Genomic DNA, 27594 nt, shown 5'->3' with positions numbered 1-27594 from the left:
AAATGGGGTATAGAACAAGGAGCAGGAAAAGGACCTTTAAAGTAATAGAGATATGTAGTCTGGTGTGTATTAAGAGAAGAGGAAAGAGAAGACAGAGTACCACATACACACCCAGCTAGGTCCACATGTTTCATGTTTTACTCTTTTATAGCCTCAAAATTGTAGAAAACAAGTACAGACACTGCATTTGTGAGTTTTTTATATTAACAAGATGAGTTATTACTTTGGTCTAAAAGCTATTGCCATTGAAGAATGTAAGCTACAAGACTAGAATGATCAGAATTGCATTGTAAAAGATCACTATGAAGGGTTGAGGACTTTTATGTGATGTTGTGACACCCAACATTTAGGTTCACAGTCTATGCAATAATCTACATAAGGTAAAAAAAAAACAAAAAAAAAAACACTGAGCTAATATCTTGGAAGAGATTTAATTCTTTGGACTCTAGAGATCATAAATCCACTTGAAGGAAAAAAGAACACCACAAACAGTAACTGCATTGATAAATTAAAAGATAATATAAATGCAAAGGAAAGTAGAAAATATGTTGATATATATGAAAAATAAAGCAGAAAATATCAAAATTTATCAGGTTCAGCTAAGGCAGTGACTCAAAGGAAAATTATGGGGTTGCCTCAATCTGAAAAGCTTCCATGCAGCATAGAAAGCAAATAGCACAAAGAAAGGACATTCTACAGAATGAAAGAGGATATTCTCATATCATGCATCTGGTAAAGGACTAATATCTAGACTACAGAAATAGCTCAAAAACCTCAATAGCAAGATGCAAATAACTTGATTTTATAACGGGCAACCGACATACATAGACATTTCTCAAAAGAAGAAATACCTACAGCCAAATGAAAAAAGGCTCAGTATCATAAATCATCAGGGAAGTGTAAATTAAATCCATAATGAGATACACAAATCAAAAATACTAAAGATAAGTGCTGGTGAGAACACAGTGAAAAGGGAACCCTTACATTCTGTAGGTGGAGATGTAAATATGAAGGTTTCTCAAAAAATTACATTTGAACCCCCATATGATCAGCAATTCCACTTCTGGGAATAGAACCAAAGGAAATTAAATCAGACTGTCAAAGAGACATCTGCACAACTGTGTTCATTACAACACTATCCACAATAGCCAAGAAATGAACCAGTTAAGTGTCCATCAACTGATAAAAGAATAAGAAAATGTGGTACCTACACAGCATGTATTCAACCATAGAAACAATGAAATCCTGTCATTTGCCATGGAACGGGAGAACGTCATGTTAAGTGAAATAACCCACGTACTGCTGATTTTGTTCATATGTGGAATCTAAGAAGTTTATCTTGAAGAAGTTGACAGTCAAATGGTGGGTACCAGGAGCTGGGGAGAGTGTGGTGGGTGAAGCAAAGGTGAAGAGTCGGTCAGTCGGTACCAGTCCACAGTTATGAGCAAGAAGTTATGACGCACTATTGAGTAGTAGAGTGACAATAGATAACAACATATCATGTATTTCAAAAAGTCACAAGAGAGGATTTTGAATGTTTTCACCATAAGAAATGATAAATTATTGAGAAGACAGATATGTTTAACTTGATTTAAATGTTACACAATGCGTACATGTATCAGAACTTCATATGCTATCCCATTAATATGTACAAGTTTGTTTTTACTAAAAATAAATTTAACTTAAATTTAGAAAAGTAAATGTCTATATCAAGAAAAGACCTTAGTTGGGGGTGGTGGCAAATGCCTGTTATCCCAGCGGCTTGGGAGGCTGAGGCAGGAGAATCGCAAGTTCAATGCCAGTCTCAGCAAAAGTGAGGTGCTAAGCAACTCAGTGAGACCCTGTCTCTAAATAAAATACAAAATAGGGCTGGTGATGTGGCTCAGTGGTCGAGTGTCCTTGAGTTCGATCTCCAACACCCCCCAAAAAAAACCCATAGCTTAGATCAATATCTAATAGTCTAACTTAAGATACTAGAAAAAGAAACAGAATCTAAATTAAAATCTAGAAGGAAGGAAATAGCAACAATTAGAGTAAAATTAAATAAACTCGAGAGTAGGAAGCACTAGAAAATGTCAACAAAACCAAAGTTGGTTCTCTGAAAACAAAAATAAAATTAAAAAAATGGACACATGTTTAACTTAGATAAAACAAAACAAAAGAAAGAAGAACCAAATGACTAAAATCATACTTGTAGGAGGAGACATGACAACCAACTTAAAGAAATAAAAACAAGGAAATACCATAAACAACTGCATGCTAATAAAAACATAAGTCAGATGAAGTAGGAAAATGCCTAGAATAACACAAATTGCTGAAGGTAATCACAAAGAAATGGGAAATCTGAAGAGACCTACAGGAAACTGTGAGGAAGCCCAGCAGTAACTTAAGGATGCTCCACATCAATGTTCTCCTACTGACCGCTCAAATCTCAGCCCCCAGTGAGCATCATCAACCACATGTGAGTATCTTCAGCTGCCAAAGAGCCAAGATGTCTATATTGGCTCATTGGAGCACAGATGAGCTGTTACACAGCTCAGCCAAACAGAGGATTGTTGTTCTTTATGCTGTTGAGTATGGACTGGTTTATCATGCACCTAAACAGAACCAGAAGACATACATATTGTATTTTTGTTCAAAGTACAAAAGACTCCTCTTCCTCCAGGGCGACAGAGTCCTGAGCTGGGTCTCATAGCTCAACTCACGCAGTGTCAGGTCATATCAGGGACACTCAGAAGGCTCAGCCTGCTCACCACACTCAGAGGTGCGGCCTGTGTCACCAACTGTAAACAGGTCTCATTTGAAAGACTTTGATTTACATTCTCTCCCCAGTCACAGGGATCTTAAGAGTAACAGGGTACACCTGATAATTCTTTCATGGGTCTGTGGACCAAGATAATTATCTAATACAAAGAAAAATCAATGAATAGGAGTGAAGAACTCACAGTATAAAGTAGGTTATTTGCCCTCCGCTGGTCAGCTACTTTAAATATATACATGGTATAAAAGTAAGTGTCTTGACCTATGGTGGTATAGGGTCATTTGCTAACTCAGGCTCTACATTCTGAAAAATGAAGAAACTAGACCTGGTTGCAGACTCACTATCCTGAGTCTTTATGGATTGATTTCTTCCTTGGGTGCCTGCTCTAAATCATTCTTCTTGCCTGTTTAAAATCTCATGTACATTTTACCCTTAGTCCTATCAATGTTCATTAAAATGATCAATGCCTTGTATTATTTCTGACGCAGGAATGTCCCTCAAGCTCTTTCTGCTTTTAGATCTCTTTGGTTCAAAGATTTCTACAGGTCTTTACACTCTGATTACTATGATCTCGAATATATGACTGAGCAAAGCTGGAATGTAAAGTGCTCACCCTGCCAGGGAAAGCTTTGCAAAATGTCCTGATGCATGTGCCTAAGGGAAGCCTCCCTCCCCTCCGTTGCTGTGGCCTTCAAGGTTTTCTGAAGATTAGGCTACTTCCAGGTAGAATTCATCCTCCAACTTACTCTGCACTATATTTTTTTATCAGTTTCTAACAATAACAATTCTTACTATTATTTTCTAGCCACGTATCTGAAAATTCTCCACCCAGAGAAATGAGTTTTAATCCACTGATCTATGTGCTATGTAAGCAATAATAGAAGGTCCACATGAACTCTGACATACCCTGTCATCTTGTAGACTTACAGGTACTTATCATTTTGCAAAACCCAATGTTGCTGGCAACTATATATTTCGATCGCAGAGATCTTAGCAAAAAGTGTGTGTGAATCTGGTGCCACTGTCCCTGAAGCCCAAGTGTTTCTCATGTATCTTAGGCTAAATCACTTAGTTTTAAAATTCAGTTTTAAGCTTCTTACAGACTACATCTATTCCCAACATCTCAACTTGCAAATGCAGAATTTTGTATTCTCTTCATATTTTTCTCGTCATTTAAAAAATGCAACATGCCTAAATTTTATTGTGTGAAGCTGAAAGCATTATTTTTAGGGAACAGAAATTCAACACAAATGAAATCCAACACTCTCAGCTGAAAAACACTATAGTACATCCTCAGATGACTGCTTTCAGCTCAATGTCATGAGATGGCATTAAGAAGCAGTGTAAGCAAAACTGAATTTGAAAATGTTCATCTTTCAACTGATGTAGAGGGGTTACATCTGCTTTGAATATAAAGGAGACAGCAGGCATACTCCTATGGTTAGCTGAATTCCCAGCACTTGTAAGGAATATGTTCAGTTTATGTATGAATCTACAGATCCCTAAGCAGGCAATGGATTTTTCATTTTAGGTTATAGGATAAACAAAGATTTCTATTTGATCAGGGAATTTCACCTTTGATACAGGATTCAAATGCCATCTTAACTATTTTCATCTGTATATACCAGAATTAGCTACGATTTTGACACAAATTAGTCTATGGAATTAAAAATCAAATTCCCAGAAATTTCCGCAGTTACTCCTGGTGGTATACAAGGCTCCCACCTATGGTAACAATTGTGGGCACATACTGTTTACTTCCTAACCCATTTTCACATCCCAAACTCTTTGCTGTGGCTACTATGGAAGTTACTTTGGAGGTCATGGTGGTTCTGACATAAGTGATGGCTCTGGTTGGGACATTAAAGGCCCGGGACAAATCCATGGGTTTGGGTGTAATAACACTGATATGGCTGTCATCACCCATTATGTTGTGATAAAAAACGTCCTGTGTCTTCTACTGAAAAATCAACAGCTTAAATAATTGTCTAGACATACATCTGCTCACTTTCAGAACTTGAGAAACGTTCCTTTCACCCATGGTCAATGATCGGTGATCACCTCTGAATTGCTAAGTAATCCTCCATTTCTGGCCAGCAAAACACAAAGAAGGTGGCCTACATCTATCACACTGATCAGATTGTCCTGAGCATGCCAGAAAACTGAGCTTTTGAATTGTAAATCTCAACATTTTAATCATAGCTCCTCTTGTCCAATTTATTTTTAACTCTGACATCAACTGCTTTTCTGATATGCCATGTGTCAGAATGTTTACATTTTACTTTTTCAATAAAAATGTTCTTGGGGCTGGGGAGATAGCTCAGCTGGTAGAGTGCTTACCTCGCAAACTCAAGGTCCTGAGTTCAATCCCCAGTACCGCAAAAAAGAAAAAAAGATTTGAGAAAAAAAAAGTAGAGTTAAAATGTGATTCAATAAAAATGTTCTTAATATGTCCTAACAAACATTGTTCTTATTTGTATTTATTCAGTTCAGTTTAATATTTTATGCTATAGGTCCATCATTTAGATTCCAAATATAAATTTCTCTACCCTGCAGCTGCTGCTGATTTGTCCCCCAGGAAAAGCTGAGGATGTGTGTGAAAAAATTGAGCCCCTTTATGTATTGTAGTTTCTCACAAAAGAAGGGACGCCATCTGAATTCTTGTTTATTTTGCCTTTTCATAAGAAAATTACTTTCCTCCCACTCTTTCCTTAAACACAATAGACATACAGATTTTAAAAGCTGCAGATAGTTAACAGAAAAAAAAACAGTCACGTATTAATTTCCTAGGGCTACAATGACAAAGTATCACAAGCTGGGTATATTTAAAAACAGAAATCTATTCTCTCACGGTTTTGGAGACCAGAATCCAAGATTCACATGTCTATTGGGTCATTCTGTCTATGAAGTCTGTAGCTAAGTATCTGTTCCCTCCTGTTTTAGTTAGCTTTTTTGCCAATGTAACTAAAAGCCCGGATAAGAACAATTTTAAAGGAGGAAAAGCTTTTTTTGGTGCTCACAGTTTCAGAGGCCTCAGTCTGTAGAAGGCCACTCCATTCCTTGGGACTTGAGGTGAAGCAGAACATCATGGCAGAAGAGTACGGTGAAAGGAAGCAGCTCCCATGATGATCAGAAGCAGAGAGAGAGAGTTTCCACTCACCAGATACAAAATATGTACCCCACAGGCATGGCCCCAATAACCTACTTCCTCCAGCCATACCCTACTTGCCTTCAGTTACCACTCAGTTAATCCCTATTAGGGGATTAATGCATTAATTAAGTTAAAACTCTCATAACCCAATCATTTCACCTCTAAACCCTCCTGCATTGTCTCACACAAGACCTTTTAGGGGATGCCTATATCCAAACCATAACACCTACCCCTCTAGCTTCTGGTGTTGCCCACCATCTTTCTTTTTTAAAGATTGGGTCTCACTGTTCTAGTCCTGCCTCTGCCCTCACATGGGGTTCTCCCTATTTGTTTCTGTGTCACTTCTTCCTACAAGAACATCAACCATTTATATCAGCACCCATCTTAAGTATGACCTTATCTTAACTACTTATATGTACACAGGTCCTAATTCCAAATAAAGTCATCTTCACAGGTACCAGAGTTTAGAACTTCAACTTCTCCTTTTTGGGGTAGGGAGTGATGCAATTCCAACTACAACAGCTTCCAAATCCTGAGTTCTTCCAAATATTAACCCCCTGAATGATCTAAAAAGTGAGATCTCCTTTTTTTTATTTGTCCCATAAAAGTTTAGGGACCATTTGTCTTGTTGACAAAGAGCAAATACAGACCTCACAACATCAGGAAAGAAGAGCACTCCACATGTATCTTGGAAACTGACCATAGTAAAGTGTCAAGAGCAAATGATAGGAAAATGGCATGATCGTGGACCAGTCATCTCTGTGATTTGGGGAAATGGATTTTCTTCCCCAATTTTCATGTTTTTATTGTTAAAATGATGACAATATACCATCTTCACAGGGTTATTTTAAAGAAAAAACTAGGATATTACATACAGAGTACTTAGCCCAGTGACAAGCATATGAAAGTACTCAATAAAGGTCACATAAATTAACATGTGTCTTCTCACAAAGTAGCAAACAAAGGAGAATTCTATTATTCTTTGGTCAAAGTTCATAGAAAAGGATTTTAAATAATATAGGAAAAGTACATTTCAAATCATAACATGTTTTGTTAGAATTTTATCTTGAATATACATATCCATATTAAAGTAATAACGCCCCTCTGAAACAATATCAGAAATATTCTATTTAATTGTAATGTACATTCCTATGACTGGGTATTTAGGCTCTCCAAAACAATGAAGAAATGTTAACTAGCAATTAAAAAGGGAATATTAGTTGAATTTCATGAAGATGATGAAATAAAAAATTTCCTCAGGATCAAATAATTGTCATTATGTGACAGACACAGCCAACTTATATCATCTCCAGAAATCTGTACCCTGATTTCTTACAATGAGATCCCACCCACTGGAATGGAGCTTCACAGGAAGAGACTGTTCAGCACAGCTGTGCACAACAGGACCTCCCATGCACCCAAGTTGATGAGCCATCTAAATCTGTTCTAGTGTCCAAGGAGAGCTTGGGAAACAACTTTCAAATATTCTTCCAAAATGAAACTGCTTATAGAGAGAAAACACTAATTTCAAACAATGTAAAAAATTCACCCAAATTGCAGATCAATGAGGATTTCCAAAACCCAAAGTTTGGGAACCCCACCCCAGAACAAGTGTCTATAATGTTTTCCCAAAAAAGACAACATATGTGCTAACTCTAAAATGATCAATGGTAGTTCACTAACTGGGGATGGGAAGGAATAGAGTATGGTGGCAGAGGAAGTAACATATGCAATGACCTAGGAAATTTGTGTAGTTCCTGGAACTATAATTCACTCAGTAAACCATTCTATAGAGAATAAGGAGGAATGAAATAAAATGGAGAATTAAAAACTGGATCAAGGAAGGGTTTTGCCATATTAAGGATTTTGCATTTTATTCAGAAGACAGATATCATTGTGGCTGCAAAACAGAGTGCAGCTCATTGAGGTTGAAACTGAGGCTAAGAGACTAATCAGGTTATAACACCAATAATTCATGCCAAAGAAGATTAGGATGTGAACTGAGGTGGTGGAAGTAGGGGTGTAGGAAAGTAGATTTGTATAAGAGAGATTGATTAAGCAGCATTCATAGGGGCTTTGTAGGGTGGCAAGGAGAGGAAAGAATCAAGTATTTCTTGACATGTTTCTGAACTGAGCATCTGGGTAAAAGATATTATCTTCTGTTGAGATAAGAAACACAAGGTAAAGGACACATTCTGGAAGAAGAGGTGTTAGATTTGGGGCACAATGATTTTGCGACTGGATAAAGATATAATGCAGAGAAGGAGGAGGAAGAGGAAGAAGAAGCAGAACAAAAGTAAGAGAAAGGAAAGGAGAAGACAGAAGGAAGGAAAGAAAGAATCCAAGAAGTAAGGAAGGATGAAGAAAAACCATTTGAATAAAGATATTGATTTAAAAATTATCAACACATAGGTATTGCTTGATGCTATGGGCATGAAGAAGATCACTCAGAGAGAGTACACAAACTCAGAGAAAAGCACCAAACACAGAGGAAGAGCAAATACTAATATTTAGTGAGAAGATTAAGAAGGATAAAGAGAAGGAAGTCTTAAGCATTGTCATATGTCAGAGGTGAATGAAGGATGGAACTTCCAGAAGGAATGAGAGGTTAGGGAAATGAATGGCTGAAAGGGTCAACTATACAAGATCAATCAAGAAACACCTGTTAAGGGTTACCTGAGTGGGTCACTATTAACATTGGAGTGAGCAGTTTCTACAGATTGGTAAATTGAAGAAAAAATGAGATGAAAAGGTAGAAATGGCTAGTGTGCTCTAGTCTCTCAAAGAAGTTGATTGAAAAGGGGAAGAACCAGTGCATCATACAGATGCAGAAGACGGGTTATGTATTTTTGTTTTGATTTGTAAGGCTGAAGTCTGGGCTTGTTAAATACAGAGAGAGCATGTGAAGAAAAGACTGTAGGGTGCTGGAGGGACTGAGTGTTTTATGATGCAATAAAATGATGGAATCCATAGCCTGTATTTTTAAAAATTGATAATTCTTGCAGGGGACCAGAAAGAAAAGAGATGAGAGGAAGTGGACATTTAAGTTCATGAACCCATGAGCCTATAAATGTCTGGAAACTGAAATTATTAACCTTTAGCAGGTTCCCCTTCTTTCTGTGAATTTTGGAGGAGGCCATACTTAAAAAAATGGCCTGTGGTATGTTGGATATGGGAGTTGGATATCAGTCCAGGAGATTGGCAAACATTTGAAAAAGAATCATGGTTTGAGTTTTCTGGAAAGCTGACTCTTGAAGAGTTTGGTGCCACAGGATATTAATTGGGATCACCATGTGGATTAGAGGGAAGAGAAAGAGGATTGGACAGAGGGAGAAAGGAGATTGCAGTCAGGATCCACAAACTCAGCCTGTCCCACAGGTTGCTTTGGTACTGAAAAGTCATGGGAGTCCTTGTGCTGGGGCTGAAATGGCCAGGCCTTCACACTACCTGCATTGGTGGATCATGAGACATAGACACCTTAGCAAGATAGAGATGCAACATCAGTCAAGGCTGTTTCAAGCAGCTGAGGCAACCCCAGAGGGTCTAAGGGCTGAGGATCATCTGCAGACAACTGGTGAAGATGCAGAGCAACAGGTTCTTCCCCTAGTAGGATCTCAGTGGACCTTGTCCATGTTACTGCACACCCACATCACACTTTCTCCAGACACATAGATATAACCACTATGCTGAAGGTCTATATCATCAGATGCCACCGATCCAAGCAAGTTTATGATTTTCCATAGTTGCAATTAGCAGCTAGAAAATGAAACTCTGATACCCAATAATATACATGATACAATTCCTCATTGTTTCTGCACATAAATAATTTTATAAGAAAAGACTTTGTATAACAGTCATTGGAAGCAGTTGAAATCCTTTCTAAGATTGAAGTTTTCATAAGCATTATGATTACTAAGGCATGATAATTCCCAATCATTCTGCAGGAAAAACAGAACACAGATTAAGCCTCATGTCATCATGTCATTAGAGTAGATTGGAATTCTCAGAATGAACAAATGCAAATAGAAATCCAAAAATGAAAACCTAAAATAATTTTAGAACACAAGGTAAGAGACTGTCATATATTGATCATATTCTTTCTACAGCTCCCTATGGTTGAAACATAGACTCAGGAAAAATGTGGGACAAATTGATAAGGGCTGGTCACAATTTAAGCAACATGGTGGTTAAGTGGTAAAACCAAATAGACTTGGACTGACATCCTGACTTTGCAATTCACTTTCTCATATTTTTCATTTATGAACTCTACTTCTATGTCTACCTCAGAGGTGTTTTATGAAGTTTGTATGAAATAACTTTTGCAGTACAACTTGCATGGGGCTTGACCGCTCACACCTGCCTGCTCCTTTCCTAGTCCCCAAACGTGTGAAGGAGAAACATAAAATGATTAGAATTCAACATTGCTTAAAAAGACATTGCAGGCAGATGGTGGTTTTGTATGATTTTGACCTAATGCAGATTATTTCCAAAAGGATGACATTAACATTGACACTTCTCCTTTGTGGGGCTAAAGACGACTTATAATGTCATTATCTTGTGTGTATCTGAAAACAACCTGAACAGTGACAATGATTCTATTGTGGCTTGTGAATTGAAAGGAACGTACTCACTTTCCTCAGGGCTTTTCTAATTCCATGGGTAAATATTTATATAAATAAGGTATGTGTGATGTGAAGTAATAAAGTTTCATCATCCAGTGCAGTTCTTTTATGTGGCATTAGAGAAAAAAAAAAAAAAAACAGATCCCTGTGGGAATCACAAGATCCAATAAAATAAAAAAGACTGTAAAGTTCTTGATGTGTGTGTTAATGAAGAAAAATAGCAGGCGTGCTTAGCTAGATAAGTTTATTAGGAAACTGATTTAGATTCACTTCCTCATGGACATAATGGAAGATAAATGATATAACCAGCAGAGCTGAGGGTTATGGAAGCAAACATCATTATTTAAGAATGCCTTACTTAAGACTAGGTCTTTCAAGTAGTCTGATTTCAATGTATGCCAGGGCGGGAGATTATGGTTGCAGACTAAGCTCTCCTTATACCTGGTAAACTGAGGCTAAGGGAAGAGAACTGAGAAAAAAACTTCAGAGCTTCACCATGCCCTGGGAGTTTGACCCCAGCACATATTGTGGACTGGATACCTAAGAGACCACATCATTTATAAAAAGAAAATGGGTTGCCTGCCTTGTGAAGAAATGTGAGCACTATAGACATCAGAATCAGAGCCACAACTACAGCCAGGCCACCAAAGATTCCATGGCCATGCGGAAGAACAAAATCTATAGCCACAGCGAGAGCGAGAGCCATGTGCACAGTCCCCTGAGTACTTCTTCATGTGGCAGGCAGCCTTCTGGAATGGCCCCCTCATAATCTCCGCCCCCTCATAATCTCCACCTCCTCATATCCATACCTGTGTGTAACCTTCCGCCCCTTGAGTGCCGGCTGGCTGGGCACATGACTTGTTTCTGATGGACAGAACACAGCAAGGGTAGGAGGAGGGCACTTCCAAGATGAAGTTGTAGAAGACTGACTTTGGTCCTGCTGTCAGCCATTCTCCTCGACCCTTTTCATGAGAGCGGTGTTGGTGAGGAAGCATGGCACTTCAGATTAGATGGGAACTTAAGCCTTCAGGACAGCAAGTCTGCGGCTCTGAGTTCTACCCACAGCCTTGTGAGTGAGCTTGAAGGAGGATCCTTCCCCCTCCATCCTTAATGTGGGACTGCACCCAGTCAAGTCCTCTTGGAGGTATTGTCAGAAACCTGGAGCAGAGAACTGAGACACACCACGCCCATATTCCTGACACCAAAAAACAATGGCATAACAACTCTGAGCGGTCTCAAGTCACTCTTCCCTCAGGTAATTGTTACACGATAGTAGGCAACTTATATACATGGGTAGTTCACAACTTAAGATATCAGGAGTATAAATTTTAGTTAGACCACATAAAGTAAATTATTTGAGGCTGAATTAAATGCCATCTTCTTTTATTTATATTCAAAAGTAGTTTTCAGGCATGAACTGTTTGCTTTATACTGTAAAAGTGGAAATACTTTGTGAAGAGCCCAGTTTCCAGAAAAGATTGCATTCTAATCTACACCCACCACTACCTAGGTTAACTTCTTCATCCCTCAGTTTCTTCATCTGTCCTCAGTGGATAATAGTAGAACCTATCATCAGGTATAGGAGGTATATGAAAAACGAATAAAATTCTGTCTTGTACATAGGAAGAGTTTAATAAGTGACAGCTAGATGTATTTAAAAATATCTAATTACCTTCAGTCACAGACACCACAAGCTCCTTGTCACTGCTAAAGGGTTTCCCAATTGATTTTCAGCTAGTTTGTGAAGCCTTTTCCCCGAACCTACTATCAAATGAGGGATGAGCACATCATCACAGATTCATGTCTTGTGTTTAATATGTGTGACCTCGAGTAGATCTCTCTGCTAGTTCAGCAATGACAAACATTTGCTGAGGTCCTGCTATGTGCAGAGAATCACTCCACATAGATAAATTAGAGCAGTCTGCCTTTTTCCAAGTATAAGCAAAATAACTCAGACTTGGAAATAGAGAGATTTTCATTAATCTGGTACAGTGATTTTCAAAGGTGGATGCTCATTAGATACACCTGGAATGCTTAAAATGCGGATATCCCAGGGCCAGTCTTCCAGCACTGAGAGCCTAATTCAACTGGGGCATAACCTGAAATTAAAAGCATTTTTAAAAGTTCTGTGTGGGTTATAATGTACAAGAAGTGTTGAAAATCTCTGATTTAGCACCAACCCTCCAGTTAAAATGTTCAGGCTTACAGAGGCTTATTTCAAGTGACATGGATATTTAGCAATATGCTGAGACTACCTAACATATTTTCTGATACAGAATAAGTGGTTCTTCAATTACTGGATGACTTCTGAGTTTCTCTTCATTTATTCATGAATTCAATCATTCATAAAACAAAAATTTACTAAGAATTCCCTCAGTGCTCTAAATGAGAATACAATGCTAAGCTATACCCAATGGTCACCCAGTGGTCTTCCAAGATAAAATATTCTACAGAAAATAGATAGTTAAAAAAAAACTGTAACAAAATAATTATCTATAAATATGTGCTTCCAACCCTGGGAATGCACTATAGGCAGTGTCAAATTCATTAGAAAGCATACTGGGCTGACTGATTCAGATTGAGAAGGAAGAGAGATCATTTGGGAAGTGATTTTTATCTAGGGATCATAATACATGTAATTACATTATGGGATAGGCCACTAAAAATTTTACCCTCAAAGGGAGCTCTTTCCTTCCCCTGTCCCTCCACAAAAAGATCAAATCAAAGGGAGCTCTTTCCTTCCCCTGTCCCTCCACAAAAAGATCAAATCTGGGTGTGTGTATTACTCTGTGTTCCACCACTGCAACAAAACACCTGAAATTGGGTAATGTATAACAGAAAATAACTGCATTTAGCACACAGTTTTGGATGCTGAAAGTCCAAACAGCACAACACTGGCTCTGGCGAGGACTCCCTGAATGGAGCATGTCATAACAGATGACATCATGGCACAAGCTCACTCAAGCAGAGACTGCATGGCAAGACAAGGAGAGAAAAAGATGGGGGTGGGGAGGCCAGACTTGTTTTTTTTTTTTTTTTTTTTTTTTTTTTTTTTTTTTAATAAGAATGTTCTGATAAGAACCAACTGACTGAAGCCTCATGAGAAGTATACTGATTTCCCCCAAAGGTGTGCCACCTATGACCTTACAACTTCCCACTGTGCTCCTCCTCTAGAAAGTTCCACACCACCACCCAACAGCATCACACTGGAGTACAAGCTTCCTTCCAACACATGAACCCAGGAGGGACGATCCACATCTAAACCCTAGCAGTGAGGTTTGCAAAAGTATTCCTTAAGTGATAATGACAACAGTAATGATAAATCGTTTCAAAAGCCCCTGATTTTTTTGCAAGCATTATTTTATTTCACCCTCAATAAATCTGCTACTGTGGCGCTCCTCTTATAGAAACATGCAAAATTCCTGGAAGCAATTACACCTAATGGAAAAAAAAAACATTCTTCCCTCAGCATATTGTACTCTCTGGCACACATACCAGTCATCAGAATGAAATGATGGTTCATTAAATGCTAGGCTAGCTGAGCATCTTGAAAGGCCTCCTTTTATTCTAGCGCCTTCATCTGACAGAAAGCATTGGTGAGGAGCTTAGCATCTTCTGTCCAACAAGTGAGCTTGGCGACTTGTTGTGACTTCAACCCCCACTCCCCAGGTGGTTGTAGTATAAGCCTAGGATCTGAGAAACTTGTGAATAGCACTGAATAGCAGTCAAAAGATGATGAGCAAACACCGGTGGCTAAGGCCGTAGTGCATCATATTCTAGAAATGTGAAGGCAGAAGCAGTTTAATAGTTAACCACACTTTGAGCCTGAAGAGAGCCAAGAGGAAGTCCACTAACAATGGAGTGTTGATAAACTGGAAATGATTATTTAGGTAGGGATATGCAAAATTAATATTATTTCATATCAATTTCTTCAGGTGCACATGTGTACAGTTAGATTTCTTTAAAAATCCCTCCTCAAATCTCAAAGGATATATATGAGATGATCTACTGTTGGTAGGTGGAAAGATGTCCTGAGTTAGGGGCCAGTTTAGGCAGAAGCAAGAGGCGCCAATGTTAATTTATAGAAAGAAAACTTACCATATTAAAGTGTTACCTAGTAAGAATATATATGCAAGTGTTTGGAGATTCAGTCCATACCTATGAAAGGACTTCATGAGTTTGTAGTTTTCCATATTTATTCAAAGATTTGAACAGCAAAACCACGAATTTTGATAGCTTCATTTAACAGATCATTTTGTAGAATGTAAATGTGAAACTATGGAAATGTACATGAGAAGTGAGGAAAGATTTCACAGAAGTGGAGTCTAAACTGGACCCTTGTTTGGAAAAGGAATAGATGCAATTTGGAGTGATGGGAAGAGGCCAAGGAAGGACAGAATGTAGCAGCAAAAACAAGCTCAGAGGATTTTGGGTAGATTCATTCAGCAGTTGTGCAAAACTAGGAAAGAAAAGCATCACTGTGTTCAATGACAAGGGTAAAAAGTTGAAGTGGCACCAAATACTTCCTAAAAACTGTATTGGGTGAATCACACAATGATCACTTCCAAATAACATTAATTTTGATAGAGTTCATGGGAGAAATTTTAAAGAGACAAGATTGAACCCGAACAGATCTATTGGGACATTTTTGTTGCTGTTTAGTTATAGTAAATCAGAGCCTTAGATGAAACTACTAGAAGATCAACTTTAGGTAACACTCTTATCCTCAGTTTCCCTGTGAAAGTAACAGAAGGTATCCAACGACTTTGATGTCTATCCTCACCTGGGGAACTGACTCATGTCTATAGTAAGGATGTAAAAACATTGGTAATAAACAGAAAAAGTATATTTGATATGAGGAAATGTGGCTAACACAAATACGTATTTTTTTGTAACAGCAAACATAACTGTAGAAGAAAACTAATGCTGCCTGATAAGGATCAACTGACAACAAATGCAATAATGAACAGTAAGCACATTTGCTATACATTTCTCTTTTTGAAGCACAATGTAAGAGATTTGTTCGGTTGGCAGTTTTTCCCCATCTCAATTTATAATACAGTTCTGCAACTTCTCTCCAAGGTTATGTGATCCATAAAATGGAGCTATCATTCTGGCTTCCTGGGATATTTGTTCAAGAACCACAGGACACTAAAGGTTTAACCATAAAGCATGCAGTTCAGAGCAAGCCAGTTCATTTTATGGGAGGCACACAGATTTCCTGCAGAGGGCTTCAGCATCCACAGGCCCTTTTGGCCTGAAAGACCTAAGCCATACCTTGGATGCTCAATCAATTATAAAGTAAGAGAACTGCCCACAGACCAATGTTGTGCAGCCATCTCTCATGTATGATACACAAGGACTTTAAAGAATGCTCCTTGATTCTTCCCTTTTGGGTCTTCAATTCAGAGTTTCTCATGTGAAAAACCCAAGGCTCTATACTCCAAACCATGAAGATCAAAATGTTGGAAATTCCCTGATATTCTCTGTTTACAATGATAAAATTTTGATTACCTACATTTCATCTTTATAAAGCACCAGGATGGTAGATCATCAGGTTATGAACACCAGGAATATATTTTTACTTCGTAGGAATGGAAAGAAACTTAAAACTTCCCCTTGCTCCTGTCTTCAACTCCTTCTAAGAGCTCTATTTCATACAGGCCATTAAGCATCATATTGTTTTCCTAGTACTAAGAGTACAGAGACATGTTATTGTTTATAAGAAAACAAGATGCTGGAAAGAAAATGAAAAATTGATAAGCCAACAGCTCTTGATTCCTCTGTCCTACGTTCTAGAAATACATGTCCAAGACCTCTTGGGAGAAATTTCCTACTGGAACAACCTGCAGTCGTACATCTCCCATCTTTAGTTGAAGTGAGAGGGAGAAGAATGATTTTTTTAAACAACCAGTCTAAAAAAGGCTGCATCCAAATGAGCTCTTCACATGCAAAGAGATATATTAATACAATTTTCATTAAATCACAAAAATTACATAGACCCAAAAGACTTTAATATACAAGGATGAAATTTAGATTTTTCAAAGATAGCCACTGAAACCTAAGAATTAATGGACTCCGTGAAACACTTTGAGAATCTAAATAATTTAGGAAGTGAGCTAAGACATATTTCTGGAATTTCCTGGAGATGACTTTTGACCTACTCCTAAATCCCCAAGAAGTGACTTCTCCCTCCTTTACTGCATCCTTGGTGAAGGACATCTCATGGAACGACTGAAAGATTTTGTAAGCTTGGCTACAGATGGGAGGCTGAGGAAGTTGGTCCTGATTGGCACTTGAGAAAGCAGAAGAAGGTTGGGCAGCCAGTTGGAGGGGAAGTGTTGGAATACAACTGCACTCATAGAATTGAAAAAGAAAAAGTGTGTGCTTTCCATAAATCAGGTAACCGACGCATGGGAGGAGAAGCCTTCGGGGAACATCTGTTCAATTGGGGATTGGGAAGAAATGGAAGGACCCCATCCACAGGACACTGTGCATCGATTTCAGATTCCTGAAGACTGAGGAAGGAACTCAGAAGCCTTTACCATGATAGAACTGCTTTGCCCGGGTAAAGGAATTTTAAAACAAAATTCCTCTACAATGGGTATCTTCAGAGAAACATGAATTTTCCACTGGGAAATATGAAAATCACAGAGTAGGAAGAGGTTTGAAGATCATAGAATTTGAGTATGTGCTTTGTAGTTAACATTTAATCACTAATTTAAAATACTTTGCAATATTCTCTTACATGTTCCAGGTGAGACATTTTATCTGATAGGATTTTCCTCTGCAGGTAGGGGAAATTTATCCATATTAACTACATCATAATGAAACCATTAAAGACAAAAACGTTGTTATATTTTCATACTGCAGAGTTTTGCTCTTCACCCTCCTAGCTGAGCATGTACCTTTCTATAAGGTGACAATCAATAATGTGAAAAGAGAGCCTACAGACTGGAAGAAAATCTTTTCCACATGCACTTTAGATAGAGCACTAATCTCCAAAATTTATAAGGAACTTACAAAATTTTACACCAAAAATACAAGGAACCCAAACAATAAATGGGTCAAGGAACTCAACAGACACTTCACAGAAGAAGACATACAGGTGATTAATAAATATATGAAAAAGTGTTCAACATCTCTAGTAATTAAAAAAAATGTAAATTAAAACAACTCTAAGGTTCATCTTATTCCAATTAGAATGGTTATTATCAAGAACATAAATAATAGATGTTGGCGAGGATGTGGGGAAGAAGGTACATTTTTACGTTGCTGGTGGAGTTGCAAATTGGTGCAGCCACTCTGGAAAGCAGTGTGGAGATTCCTCAGAAAACTTGGAATGGACCCACCTTTTGACCCAGTTATCTCACTCCTCAGTTTATACTCAAAGGACTTAAAATTAGCATACTAAAGTAATGCAGTCACATCAATGTTTATAGCACCTCAATTCACAATAGCTAGATTGTGAAACCAACCTAGATGCCCTTCAACAGATGAATGGATAAAGAAACAATGGTATATATACACAATGGTATATATATGGCATGAATATTATTCAGCCATAAAGAAGAATAATATTATGGCGTTTGCAGATAAATGGATGGAATATCATGCAAAGTGAAATAAGCCAATCCCCAAACCCCAAAGGCTGAATGTTTTCCCTGATAAGTGGATGATGATATATAATCAGGGGGCAGGCAGGGAGTGAGGAGTGAGAGAAGAATGGAGGAACTTTGGATTATGCAGAAGGAAATGAGAGGGAGGGGGTATGAAAAATGGTGGAATGAGACAGACATCATTACCTTATGTACACATATGATTACACAAATGGTATGAATCTACATCGTGTACAACCAAAGAAACAAAATGATGTACCCCATTTGTGTACAATGAGTCAACATGCAGTCTGTAAAAAATAAAATAATAAATAAATAATTAAAAATAAATAAATAAAATAAAAATAGAAACAAATATTTTTTAAAAACATTTTTGTGTGTATGTAGTCTGTAAGCAGAAGAATTCTGTTAAATATTTTGAAAAATTCAAAGGCAATGATACATTTGATAAGGGGCTAATAGCCAAAACACATAAGAAATTTACACTATTTAATATAAATAAAACAAATAACTCCATTTAACAATGGAGCAAGGACTTGAAGAGACATTCTCAAAAAATAAAGAAGACATGGGCTCAAATCACTAATCATTACGGAAATGAAAATCAAAGTCACAGTAAGATATCTTGCACACATTGGAATGACCATTATCAAAAAATCAAGAGGGAAAAGCTAGATAAGGTGGTTGTGAAGAAAAGGGAAATGTTGTACATGGTTGTTGGGAATGTAAATCATGCAAGCATCATGGAAAGCAGTATGGAATTGCTTTAAATGAAATAAAAATAGAACTTCCCTGTGAACCCGAAGTTTCTCTACTCTTAGCCCGCTGCATTCACAGATTTAACCAATCATGGTTCAAAAATGTACTTAGGCCTGTGTTGGTTAAGACTATACTAAACATATGTGGGCTTTATTTCCTGTTATTATTCTCAAATCAATACAGTATAACTATTTCTATGACCTTTATATTATATTAGGTAATATAAGTAATCTAGGTATGACAAAGTATACAGGAGAATATGCAAGGATTGTGTGCTAAGACTATGTCATTTTTTATAAAGAACTTGAGCATCCACAGATTTTTATGCTTGTTGAGGTCTGGAAACTAAGCCCCCTTATCTGACAAGGGACAACTGTACGAGCCAAGAAAATGAAATCAGCACCTGGGGGAGATATCTACACTCATATGTTCATTGCAAAATTATTCACAATAACTAAGATATGGAAACAGGCATAGTGTTTGTTTTCTTGGATAAATAAGTTGGTAGAAGATTGTGTGTGTGTGTGTGTGTGTGTGTGTGTGTGTGTATCATAATTATTATTCAGTCTTAAAAAACAAAATTATCCCGCATTTGCCACAGCGTGGATGAATCTGGGACACTATGCTATGTGAAATAAGCCAGACACAGAAAGAAATCACTGTATCATATCACTTACATGAGGAATCTAAAAAATAAAATAAAAAATAGGATATAAAGAAACAGAATAGAATGGTGGTTACTAAGAATAGAAAGGGGAGGAATAGGAAGATGTAGGTCAAAGGGTTCAAGCTTCTTTTTATGTAGGATAAATAAGTATGGAGATCCAATGTACAGTAAAAGAATCATAGTACATAATATATTATAAAAAACTCAGTGACTATGAAGTTTATATTTGATCTTTCAATAGCACAGTTAATATGTATATCTCCTTACATAGTGATGATTAAAAGGATGTCTAAAAGCATTTTTTAATCTTTCTGAATTTTCAGTAGTCTCTTCTTCATGCATCTATGGACATTTAGGGTGGAAAGAAAAAATTGTAGAAATAACTATGTAGAGGTAAGCATGAGTAGCTCAGAGATTAAAAAAGAAATAAACCAAAGTATAAGGAGGCAAGAGAGAAGGGACACCAAAATACTCATTTTTAGACAAAATATGCTATTAACTCCTCAACTTTTGAAAATTCGACTGTCCAGAAAAAAGTGTATGTATATGTGGTGTGGGGGCCATGTATGTGTATATGGCGAAAAGGAGAGGCCGATAACACAAGAATATGCTTCTGATATGCTTATGTATGTTTATTACATGTATTCGTCTGTAAATATAAAACCTGAAAATATTTTATATGTACAAGAACATTCCTAAATTTTAATCATGCAACTGTGTCACAGCTTTTCATGCATGCAACCAAACTACATAACATGAACAATTTAAAGAAGGAAGATTCATTTTGACTCTTTTTTTCAGAGGTCAGTCCATGGTCAGCTGGCTCCACTGCTTTGGCCCTGGGGTGAAGCAGATCACCATGGCAGAAGGGTATGGTGGAGAAAAGCTGCACAGTTCATGGCATCCAGGAGCAGAGGGAGGTAATGACCTACTTCCTCTAGTCATGCCCCACCACCTACAGGGTCCACCACCTCCCAGAAGTCCCTTCAACCATCAAGGGATCAATCCATTCATGAGCTCAGAGCCCTCATGTTGCAATCAATTCCCCCAAACCCCATCTCTGAAGATTGCAGCACTGAGGAGCTAGTCTTTCACACTTGAGCCTTTGGAGACCATTCCAGAATGAAACGATAACACTATCAGTTATTGAGCACTGTCTTACTTCTTTTAGTCTTTGGTAACAACATTCTATAAACAGGATTTTATAAACAGTAGAAACTTATCTGTCATCGTTCCTGAGCTGAGAAATCCAAGATCAGGGCAGCGGTGTCTGATGAGGGTCCACTTTCTTACCATCAGCACTTTCTCTGTGTGGCCTCAGTGGAAGAAGTTGCGAGAAAGCTCTCTCTGGTCTCTTTTACAAGAGTACTAATCCCATTCAGGAGGGCTCCACCTTTCTGACCTAAGCATCTGTGGGGGCCCCCATCCTAATACCATCACATTGGGGTTTAGGATCTCAGCATATAAAGTTTGGGGAGAGACAAACATTCAGACCATAGGGAGTTCCTACTACATACTCAATGTTGGTACAGGGAGACTTCATCCTGTCCCCACAAGAAGATGACATTTTGAAGAAAATGTAGATGTTTATAAAAAGTAAATATATATGAGTTACATAATCCAAGATGCATAAAGATATGAACTAAAATAAAATAAAATAGGTAGGACTCCTATAGAATCAAAGGTCTTCCAGCCCATCCAATTACTCTTTTAAGTTATACGTCTATGATGACAATTCTATAAATGATTCAAGCATAATTTATTTTTTTCATGTAAACACTGAGAGAATACATAAAACTTAAATTTCTATGATAATCTGGCAAGAGTATAGATTTCATTTTATTGGAATCATTTCCCTTTTTTGAACTTAAAATACTCATAGTTCGATTCGATAGCTTTAACCTCCTTGAAATAAAGTCTATATATTTGGTTGACTTTGTAACAAAATTGGTTTAGGGTTGAGGTGCTGGAGTCAGAATTGCTAGGGCAAAGTGAGTACTGTGGAAATGGGAGAAACATGGAGGGAGGGTTCGCATGTAGGAGGACCGAGTTCCACATGAAAACCATTGCTTAGAAACAGTAATCATGAGGAAAGCAAGTTCATATTGATGAAAACTTCATTTTTTATTTGGTGTAGGCACTTGAAGTATGATTCCACCAGAGGGAATGGAGACATTAGCAGGAAACTTGTAAGGACAAATGGAACTTTCCCTTTATACTAAGCAGACAGAAGTTCCTTGCTACAGAAAAGATAAAAGGCTGCTTTATAGCTTTCTGAGAAAACCAGTTACACAAAGCTCATGGAGGTCTCCATGCTTCAGACAAACCTCACTCTGATACTAAGAAAGGTACGTTCAGCTTCAGATAAAAGTAATGCAGAAAAAATTAAAGATGCTTGAAAATTGGTCAAAGTTTCTGGTAGTATAAAGGGTCTTTTTGCTTATTCTTGCCCAAAATCATCTACCATCTGTTAAAAATATAGTCATTTTTCAATGACTCCTCCATGTGTGGCCTTGACATTCAGCTCATAAAATCATAGTCAAGAAGTCAAGAAGAACTATCAAAGAATAAGAAGAAGGAGAAGGAGGAAGAGGAGGAGGAGAAGGAGAAAAAGAAGAAAAAAAAGAAGAAGAATCCATCTCATGAAACACTGCTCCATGAATCTTCCAGCTTCTGGGGACTACAGACCATTCTTGGCTGGTGCTTACAATTCTGACTTTTGCCCCATGCTCATTTTGCTTTCCTCTCTTCTGTCTGTCAGATCTCCATATTCCTCCCTTACAAGTCACCTGTGATTGCATTTATAGCTCCCAAGATAATCCAGTGGAGGCCTCTCTTCGCAAACTCCTTAACTTAATCACATCCACAAAGATCTCCTTGCCAAACAAGGGAATACTTACAGGTGTCAGGCACTAGGACCAGGTATCTTTGGGGGCTGTTATTCACCTACTGCCATTATTCAATCTACTACAGCAATGGAAACAGATAAATCACCAAGTGATAAATAAATAATATAGTAGGTCAGATGGTGATAAGAAATATGGAAGGAAAAAAGTAGAAAATACTAAGACCAATGATTCCAGGAGTTGGGGATTGAAGAAGAAACTTCTGTTCAAAGTAGTTTCCTTCGGTAAGCTTCATTAAGAAAAGAGAAGGAAGAAAAGGTATAGACAGGCTGATACCTGCTGGAAGAACTTTGAGTAGAGGGAGGGGGAAGAACTGGAGCAGAACACTTCACTAAAAGTCTGCCTTGTCTGTTGGAACAGCAAGGAGGCAGGAGGCTGGTTTAGCTGGAGTGGAGAAAGTTATGGGAAGAACAGTGAGAGAGAGCTTAGTAAAGTAAGGAACTGCCTTCGAGACCATTGTAAGAACTTTCAGATTTACTCAGAGTAAAACGTGGAGACAGTGTGTTGAGCAGACATGTGAATTGACATATTTTGAGACTTCACTTGTCTGCTATATTAAAATTATACCATAGGGGCAACAGGAGACTTGGGAGGTCTCTTTGAAATTCTTCCACAGTCATCCAGGTGAGCAATGATGGAGGGTCAGACCTGTTGAAGTAAAAATTGGATGTATATTCTGAAGTTAGAGCCAGGATTAATTCCTGATGAATTGGATATGATGGGTGAAAGTGGCATCAAGGGAAACTCTGAGGTTTTTGATCCTTCATTACCAGAAGGATAAAGTTGCCATTAATTTGAGATTGGGAAGATATTAGGTGGGGAAGGTTTGGGGGAAGGAGATAGTAGTTCAGTTTTAGAATAAGCTTGTAATGATTAGTAATCATGTGGAGAGTTCAGTGAGGTTGTTGGCTGTATAAATCAGGAGAAAGATATGAACTGGAAATACAAATTTGCAAGTCATCTAGATTTATAGATGGTACTAAAAGTTGTGGGATCAAATGAACTCTCAGGACAATAGAGGAGTAGATGAAGATAGAGAAGCTAAGAAGTGAAAAATGGAAATGGAGACATTCCAATATTAAAAAGTCATGGAAGATAGAGGTATAAGAACAGAGAAGGAGGAAGAGGGACCAGAGAAATAGAAGTCAAGAGAATGTGGAGACTTGGAAGTCAAGGGAAAGAAGACATCAAGGCGAAATTGAAAATGATTGATCAAATACATTGAGTATGGGACATTGATCTTTAGAATTAGCAAGAAGTATCATAGATGACATAAACAGAGCTTGCTTTGGCACATGCAAGAGCTAAATGCTGACTGCAGAGAGTTTAAGTAGCTCTTCTGAGTCATAGACTGGCAATCATTCCACTACACCATTTTGCCTCAGCATAAGATATTATCTCATTTGCTTTAGAGTTCATAATTTGCCTCTTTAGGTACTTCTAAGGAGAAAAAAAAATGAAGTGGCTTTTTTCTACTGAAAGTGCATTTGTTTCTCCCATGATTTTCCAGATGTTTGATTTATTTTCTACAAGCTAGAGTATCATCAGACTGAATGATTTGCTTCACAAACACAGCTGTGTGAATTTGAACACTGATGAGATTCATCCCCATGGAGGCATTGTTGAATGAGTGGTACCTCCTTCTCCTGGATGGCTGATCCACAGTGAGTAGAACAATGAGAGTAAACCTATATTTATCTCGACCAGGGCCAAGTTCAGTGAGAATATTTTGGGTAAACTCCATAGAATAAAATTTTTCTGATTATTTTCTGACATACACAAAAAAAGGTGTTCTAGGAGTAATATTTCACTAGTGATACACCATCATGAGAAAATTACATAACTATTGTAGGCATTCCTACATTTTTCAAGTTTTCTAGACTCTGGTATAGAGGGGACTGACTATATTAGTCAGCTCAGCCTGCCATGACAGAAGTCCACAGAAAGAGTAGCTAAAAAACAGAATTTATTTTTTTCCACAGTTCTGGAGGCCAAAAGTCTAAAATCAAGGTACTGGCAGAGTTGGGTTTGGTGATGTTCCTGTCTTGCAGATGGTCACTTGACAGGGCCTTTTCTCTAGGAATTCAAACCCCAAAATCTCTTCCTCTTTCTTTAAGTATACAGATCTTATTGACTTAGGGCCTCGCCACATGACCTCATTTAGTTCTAATTACGGTCCCCAAATAAAATCGCATTGAAGATTAGGGGTTCATCATGTAAACTGGGAGACTGGGAAGACAAATTCAATCATAACAGGGCATCTGAATTTCTGGAGTCTCCATGTTGCTGAACTACCATGCTAAAGTGAAAAGACAGTAAGGCTGGCATCAGGTGTAAACCTTGAGCGAATCAAGGCTCTCACCTGAATAAAGATGTACTCCACCTCCACAGAGAGCTGTTGGGCATGTTGGGACTAATGACACATTAACTAACTCAGGCTGACTCCTTACTCCCTGGCGAGTGAGCAAGATCAAGGCTCAAAGGCGGTTTCAATAGTTAATGACGATGAATCGGACCACCAACAGGGACTGGTTAACAACAGTTCCACGAATGCAGCTCGTGCTTGCCCTATAGTCCAATGGGACTCTCGCCTGTGGGAACCCCCCTGCCTTGCTGACCTTTAAGCTAATTGGTTCCCACCTAGCCCCCACCCTACATAAAAGCTGTGGGATTTCCTCAATAAACGAGTTTCTGCTGTGACGGGTCTCCCTGTCGACTGATTGTCCTCTGCCTGGAGGGCTGGGAGCTGTCGGTCAGTCGGCCTTACCTATCCCAGTCTGTCCTTGTTGGGGAGTGTCCCCTTCCCTTGTCGCTGGTCCAGAAGAGCAAGGGGGCTTAAGACCCTGACAGAGGCGGTGTGAGACTCGCCCTTCAAATGCTGATTCTTTTTCAGACATATCTTTCAGAGTAACAGGAATAAGATCCTTGAAGGGATAGGAAAAGGAAAAGGGGACACTCAAGGGGCAGCGTGGGTCCTCTCAGAGAGGAGAGACAATGTGCCTCTCCTGCACTTCACGTTTGTTGAGGCTCCCAGGGTCCCCCCAGGTCCACCTCTTGACTTTTGACTGACAGCAAGATGACATCAGACTTTCAAGTCCTCACTGACATGACAACTCGAGTCCATCTTCACCCATGTTGACCAATTCCAATTAGATTCTTGATCATACATACATTCTTACAGGTTTCACAGTAAGCAGGAAACACCCTTGTCTTCCAGAATCTGGTCTGTGAAAAGGCTTACTAAAGTCTCTCCCTTCAAAGTAACGTTGGTTCCTCTCATCGAGTTATTTTCTACTTGCATTCCCTTGCAGATAACGGGCAGTTTGCTGAGGAATATGACATACCGTGTTTACATAGTCCAGGGAGGGCTTCAGGTAAACTGATTCTTGGAAAAGAAATCATGTGGGGGTCAGCACAGTGGGCCCATTTTATAGAATTATTCTCTTAACCTCATGATCCCACCATCCTCATCTGTCTGCCCTTTAAGAGTTAGGAGACTTTTATTTAAAAAATTATCTGGAACTTCAAGTAAATACAGTTCCCAAATTATTCTCTGTACATCATAGACAAGTAATTTTTTTATTGTTCTTTTCAAATGACTAGTATGCAATGTTGATGCACACAAAAGAACATATGTAACTTACATGTGAGTTTGAAAAATGAGCATCCATGAACAACCACATACTCCATGAACAAGAAGATGAACCATCCCACTGAATTAGCCCACGAAGTTTAACCTGATCCAATACTCTCCATCCACAAGAGGTGAGTTATTTTTGCTGTTTCAAACCATACTGCCCTGAATTGTCTTGCACATGTCTCCAGCTGCACCTGGGTTCATACCCAGGAGGGAAATTGAAGGGTCTCATAAAGCATGCTCAGATTTAATTTTATGAAATAATGCCAAATTGTTTTCGAAAGCAGTAGCAACAATTTATACTTCCAGCTGCATGATATAAAAGTTTTCATTGCTTTACCTCTAAAAGTTTAGAATATTCCAACTTTTTAATTTGAAATATACATCATTATGGTCTTCATGTTTCTCTTTATTCACAAGTTTGAACAACTTTCCAAATATGCATTTGTTTTCCCCTGTGTAAAATATCTGTTCCCATATTTTGCTCATTCTTTTATGTCCTATGTATCATATGTACAAACATATATAAATATACACACATTTTAATATACATATGTATTAAATGTAGATTCATATGTGTTTATGTGTCACTCATACACATGCACATGATGCATTGTATAGCATGTTTTTTTTCTGTATACTTGCTTTAAATCATTCCTACATAGCATCAGTAACTTCTCCCCACTTAAAGGTATTTCTATTCATTTTTCACTTTCTTAAATATTAGAAAATATTTTTTTAATTTTAATAAATTCAAATGGTTGAACAATTTAATTTGAGTTCCAATGCCCTCTGAGATTGAAAATCTTACCAATTTTTAGTTCCTAAGATAGCCTCTTACATTGTTTTCAGAAAACCTTAAGTTCCTGACTTTCACATTAATTGTGTTTAGACTTGCTTTTATTGTAGAGCAGATCAACATTGGCACTATTGCTACTTTAGGCTAGGTAATTGCTCACTGGTGGTGGTTGTTCTGTGTATTGTAGAACATTATGAGCATCTCTGGCCTATACTCACAATACCAGTAGCAACTCACCCACAGTGTTACTATCAAACAATGTCTCCATATATTAACAAGTACCACCTGAATAGAAAGATTACCCCTTGTTCAGAATCACTGGTATCGTGTATGAGGCCATCTTCCCATTTTTATTTTTATGTAAAAAAAAAGGACTATATAATCATTTATTGAGTAGTTATCCTATTGTTTCAGTCAGCTTTTTCGCTGCTGTGGCTACATGATCTGACCAGCACAATTACAGAGGAGGAAAGGTTTATTTGAGGTCTCCTGGTTTCAGAGGTCTTAATCCACAGAAGGTCGCTCCATTCCTTGGGGCTCCAGGAGAGGCTGAACATCAAGGCGGAAGAGCATGGCAGAGGGAAGCAACTCTCATCATCAGAAAGCAGAGAGAGAGAGAAAGACGACACTCTTCAGATACAAAATATATACCTCATAAACACAGCCCAATTGC

The sequence above is a fragment of the Sciurus vulgaris genome (genome assembly GCF_902686455.1).
Source record: "Sciurus vulgaris genome assembly, chromosome: 10".
Classification (NCBI taxonomy): Eukaryota; Metazoa; Chordata; class Mammalia; order Rodentia; family Sciuridae; genus Sciurus; species Sciurus vulgaris.
The sequence above is the reverse complement of the archived record's forward strand: the minus strand, read 5'-3'. Positions refer to the sequence as shown.